Here is a 6,174-nt window from a genome sequence, read left to right as displayed (position 1 = left end):
TCGCTCCCGAGCACTCCTCCAAGGGAAATGGTCACGTGGGCCCATGAGAGGATACACGTGAGGATGCGCACTGTAATGCCTTTGTGTATTTGTGCGTATGAAGTTTTCTGACCTCTGTAGATAATTTATACCCTATCACTTCACTGAATTCACTTAATAGCAGTTTTTTAGCTGATTCTCTTGGGTTTTCTAAGTATTTGATCATATTATCAACAAAGAGTAAATGTTTTACTTCCTCTTTTCTAATTTTTTTTTTTTTTTTTTTTTTTGCGGTACGCGGGCTTCTCACTGTTGTGGCCTCTCCCGTTGCTGAGCACAGGCTCTGGACACGCAGGCTCAGCGGCCATGGCTCACGGGCCCAGCCGCTCCGCGGCATGTGGGATCTTCCCGGACCGGGGCACGAACCCGTGTCCCCTGCATCGGCAGGCGGACTCTCAACCACTGTGCCCCCAGGGAAGCCCTATTACTCTATTTTTAACTTTTTTAAATTGTGGGATGATTCATACATGCATATATACATACAAAAGTGTGCGTGTGTGTTTAAAAGAATAAGAATAAAACCAATCAATACCACTGTACCCATCACTCAGGTTAAAAACCAGAATATTTTTGGATCTTAGAAGCTCCCTGTGTGCCTCTCCCTGAGGTAGCTACCACCTTGTCTTTTGTGTTATCATTTTGTATTAGTTGGGGGATGGAGAGGATAAAGTGATGAAATAAAGATATTCAACATTGCATTAAGAAATAAAGAAGTTCTGGGGACTTCCCTGGTGGTACAGTGGGTAAGACTCCATGCTCCCAATGCAGGGGGCCCAGGCTCGATCCCTGGTTGGGGAACTAGATCCTGCGCGCAGGCTGCAACCAAGAAGCCGCAACTAAAAAAAAAAAAAAACAAGAAAGATCCCGCAGGCCGCAATGAAGATCCCGCAGACCGCAGTGAAGATCCCACATCCCGCAACTAAGGCCTGGCGCAGCCTGAATAAATAAATAAATAAATATTTTTTTAAAAAAAGTTTTTCCCATGCCAGTCCGACGTGCACAGTTCAGGCTGGTGGGGCAGCTCTTATTTTATGTGGTCATTCTGGGAACCTGATTCCTTACATCTTTGTTTTCCGCTATCACTAGGGCATTTCACCATCTGTATGGTTGAAGCTGTCACTGGCACTTGCAGGCGCCAGCGGCAGGAATGGTAAAAAAGGTGGGGGCGGGGCGCCCGAAAGTCTTAGACCCAGACCCAGAAGCAGCACATCACTTCTACTAGGCCCCATAAGCAAGACCGTAGTCACACACTCAGCACCTCAGAAATGCAGTCCACCTGGACAGCCCTGTGCCCAATCACAGCTCTGTTACCAGGGGAGAAGGGGAGAATACGTTTTGAGATTTTATCACCTGGGTGTATACCTTGCAACAATATCTTTCAGTAAATAAAACAAAGAGAAAACTAAATGGCAAGGAGATACCTGGCTGTGTAAAGAAAGGACAATGTTACCGTGATCCAATGGAAGGTTTCCAGGAAAATATAAACTAAAGAGAGGTTCTAGGTCATAGCCTGGCTTCAGCTTCCGGAATTGTTTACAGGAGCCCCTTTTGGGTAAGATCAGTGGGCAGTTATGCAGAAAAGAGTTCACAGAGCAGGCCTGAGACTGCTTTCCTTAGAAAGAAAGGTTGGCCCTTGCAACGTTGGCCCTTGGCTGGCATCTGGGAACTTGGATTTCAGGAGGGTTTCCACCAGTTCCTAAGCGATAAGTGTGGTTCGTGTGTGTAAACTATTTATGCAAACAATACGGCTTGTGTTGAACACCAGCTTTCCTTCTGGGACTCTGGAAGTTTGGTGTGTGCTAGGTGGAGGGTGACTCCAATCAAAAGTCTGGGTACTAAGTCTCTGATGAGCTGCCATGGTTGACATGCTTCACATGAGCTGTCACAATTTGATGCTGGAGGAATTAAGGTAGCCTCTGTGACTCCACTTGGAGAGGACTCTTGGCTCATGCCTGGTTTCCTCTGGACTATGCCCTTTCCTTTTTTCTTTTGCTGATTCTGCTTTGTATCCTTTTGCTGTAATAAATCACAGCCTCGAGTACGACACTATGCTGAGCCCTGTGAGTCCTCCTAGTGAAACCCCAAACATGGGGGTGGTCTTGGGGAAGCTGACACAGTAGGGTTATGAAAGTATGCTGGGAAACCCAAGTGTCACTGAGGTTGGAGCATTTGACTGGACTATAGGGTGGGTCAGTTTCAGGATGTCTCTCGTGACCGATGTCAAGATGAATGGGATTTGCTGTATTTTTCTGCTTCTTAGTTCGTCTTGGCCAACCTCCAACTCTCAGGAGTAGTTCAGGGAAGAGTATTTCTACGGAGCGAAATGAATGCTCTCAGTTCATTCAGGTGGCAGGGGATGGGAGGGAGGGCGAGAACTTCATCAGTGCATGGTCCAGGCAGCTAAGTACAGATAAGAGTCTGGGTCAAGATAACCAGAGCACTTTGTTCTCAGGCAAAATGGTACTACAATGTTGGTGGGCATCTCGGAGGCTGCTCCCATCTGAACTGGTTGTCCTTTACATCAGATGCAGAGCTATTCATCCTGGGATCTCTTTTCACGTCTTCCTAGGGGCTTCTCATGTCTCTCCCCCAGCGTTAGGTCTCCTATTTCCCGTACTGTTTGCCTTTCTACGGTTACTCTCTTCTTTTGGTGGACATATCCTCTCATTGCTTCCTGAGAGAGGGCACAGGGAGGGTAAATCCCATGTCCAAAAATGTCTTTATTCTGCTCTCATACTTGATTGATATTTGGCGTGGGTTTAGTTACAGGCTGGAAGGAGTATTTCCTCAGAATTTTGAAAGTATTTCTCCACTGTTCTCCTTCATTCAACACATTTATTTTCCCAAATATTTATTTATTTATCTAGGCTGCACTGGGTCTCAGTTGCAGCATGCAGGATCTTTTAGTTGTGGCATGCGGACTCTTAGTTGTGGCATGCATGCGCGATCTAGTTCCCCGACCAGGGATGAACCCAGGCCCCCTGCCTTGGGAGCGTAGAGTCTTAAGCACTGGACCACCAGGAAAGTCCCAAAACATTTTTTTTTAATAAATTTATTTCTTTTATTTTTGGCTGCGTTGGGTCTTCATTTCAGGCTTCACTGCAGGCTTTCTCTAGTTGCAGCGAGCAGGGGCTACTCTTCGCTGTGGTGCGTGGGCTTCTCCTCACGGTGGCTTCTCTTGTTGCGGAGCATAGGCTCTAGGCGCGTGGGCTTCAGTAGTTGTGGCACGAGGATTCAGTAGTTGTGGCTCGCGGGCTCTAGAGCGCAGGCTTAGTCGTTGTGGTGCAAGGGCTTAGTTGCCCCGCGACATGTGGGATCTTAGTTCCCTGACCAAGCATCTAACCCTCATGCCCTGCATTGCCAGGCAGATTCTTTACCATTGGACCACCAGGGAAGTCCCTTATTTTCTGACGTTTCTTACAAAAAAGGTTATCCTGGTTTTGATTCATGGATACAGTATCTATTTACCTAAGAATACTAGCATTTGTTTTCAAATTTCATCTCTTTGCATGACCTGTTTTCTCCAACAATGCTTCTTTTAGTTCATTTGTTTCTCGGATGTACGGATAATCCTTGGTGGTCTGCTTACGATTAAGAGACGGAGATTAAAAAGCTGGTAGGTCTGAGCACATGGTCTTTAGGACTTTCAGAGTTTGGGGTTCACTGCAGGATAATCGGCATGGGCCATTTCTTGGGGGAAGCTTTTATGCCTGTATCTCGGGAACTGCCAGATTCTCCAGAAAAGAATCCTCTAAAATTTCTGTATTGAGAGTAAAGGCTTGGTGGCCAATATCCTGGGAGCCTAGTGGGGAGAAGGAGGGTTCGGCATCCTCAGTAGTCACATGCTCACTTAATCATATTCAAGACACTACTTGTGACCTTAATTTGGCTTAGAATCCCCTGTACAGAAACTCTTTGTTTTGCCTTTTCCAGAGAACAAACTTTCAGATTTCTGCTAGGAGGGGGAATCTAGATTTGCAAGGGTATATGTAGGTTAAACTCCAAGAAGTGGGATTGCTGGATTGAAGAGTACATAAGTTTTAGATTTGTATTAGTCATTGCCAAATTATTCTCTATTGAGCTTGTACCAATTTACACCACGACCAGCAAGATATGAGAGCATCTGTTTCTTCAGACCTTGTAAACAGCAAACTTTTTCACTTTGAAAACAGATGGAAAATATTTTATCTATGCTATTTATTTATTTATTTATTTGTGGTACGCGGGCTTCTCACTGTTGTGGCCTCTCCCGTTGTGGAGCACAGGCTCCGGACGCGCAGGCTCAGCGGCCATGGCTCACGGGCCCAGCCACTCCACGGCATGTGGGATCTTCCCGGACCGGGGCACGAACCCGTGTCCCCTGCATCGGCAGGCGGACTTTCAAACACTGCGCCACCAGGGAAGCCCTATCTATGCTATTTTAATTTACATTTTTCTTAAGTCTGAGATTATCTTTTCATGCTTGAGACGTACTTCCATTTTGTTTCCTCTTAAATGTTTGCTCACATCCTTTTGCCCACTGGATTGTTAGCCTTTCTTTGATTTCTAGGAGCTCTTTACTTTTTCCAGTTTCTTGTTTGTTGATTTTGCTTACAGTGGTTTATCAAAAGGAAAACTTTTTTTTTTTAAATAAAGCAAACACTTTTCTCTGCAAAGGTGATTCAGAGAATTCATATAAAGGCAGGAGAGGGGCAGCTGACCGGGGAGTTTCCAGTGCAGCTTGCGTGATACAGCCGTGGGATCAGGCGCACCTGCTGGGCCTTCTGTTTTCCCTGGTGGGAGTGGCCGACTGGATGGGAACCTCAGTCTCCACCGTGCCTGCCCTTCCCTAGGTGCCCAGTTAGCAGGGCTTTGGGCCTAGCCTGAGCTCTATCTATCACATCTGAGTTTGGGGGTATTAGATACAGGGGGAGCAGAAGAAAACTGCCTGTGCTGAATCATGTCTTTCCTTGTTTTTTTTTCCGTTTATTTTGTTTTGGAGGGAAAGGTCCCTGCAAGTCCCCTTCCTGGGCTGGGAAGGGACCAAAATGCCATAACAGCAGTAGGGATGACAGCGTCCACCACAGATGACCTTTAAAGAACGCAGGTCTGAATTGGGCCGGTCCACTTACGAGATTTTTTTTTCAATAAATACCTACTATAGTACTACACAATCTGTGGTTGGTTGAATCCAAGGATGCAGATCTGGCAATACAGAGGGCCGACTGTAAAGTTACACTGAATTTTTGACTGTGCAGAGGGTCAGCAAACCCCTGAATTGTTTAAGCGTCAACTGTATTGAGGGGGAAAAGCATTTTTTAATGTGGTCAAATTTCTTCTATGGCTTCCAAGTCTTGTGTCATATTGAGAAAGATCTTCTACTTCTGAGATTAAAATTGCCTCCCCTCATTGCTTCTATTATTTTTTCTTTCTTTTGGCCACACCCCACGGCATGTGGGATCTTAGTCTCCCAACCAGGGATCGAACCTGCGCCCCCTGCATTGGAAGCATGGAGTCTTAACCCCTGGACCTCCAGGGAAGTCCCTATTTTTTCTTTTTTATATTTTAATTTTTCATCTATTTGGACTTTTTTCTCCCAGATGGCTACCCAGTTGTCCTAATTCTCTTTATCAAACATTCATCTTTTACTTACAGATTTTAAATATTTTTTAAAAAAACATACAAAATTTTTACGTGTATTTGTGTTTATTTCTGGAATTCTTGTTCTGCTCCATTGATCATGTGCCTTGCTACATTATTTTATTATAGTTTTATCAAACTTTTAATATTTGATAAGGCTGATTCCCCATTTATTCTTTCTTTTAGAACTCTCATGGGTCTCCTTGTTTGGTTTTTTACTTTTTCCACTTGAACGGTGAAATCGTCTTGTCTAGTTTCCAAATACAGTTTGGAATTTTGGAATCACATTAAATTTATAGATTAATTTAGGAAGAACGAATACCCTTATCACGTCGAGTCTTTCTGTTCAAGAACATTGTGTGCCTTTCCACTTGTTCAATTGTTCTTTGGAGTCCTTCTGTAGCATTTTAAAGTTTCTACCATAAAGATCTTGCAGTTCTTATTAAGTATATTTCTAGGTGTTTTATCTTATTCATAACTATTGAAAATAAAGCCGTTTATATCTCTGCTAACTGG

The sequence above is a fragment of the Tursiops truncatus genome, chromosome 2, assembly GCF_011762595.2.
Source record: "Tursiops truncatus isolate mTurTru1 chromosome 2, mTurTru1.mat.Y, whole genome shotgun sequence".
Classification (NCBI taxonomy): domain Eukaryota; kingdom Metazoa; phylum Chordata; class Mammalia; order Artiodactyla; family Delphinidae; genus Tursiops; species Tursiops truncatus.
The sequence above is the reverse complement of the archived record's forward strand: the minus strand, read 5'-3'. Positions refer to the sequence as shown.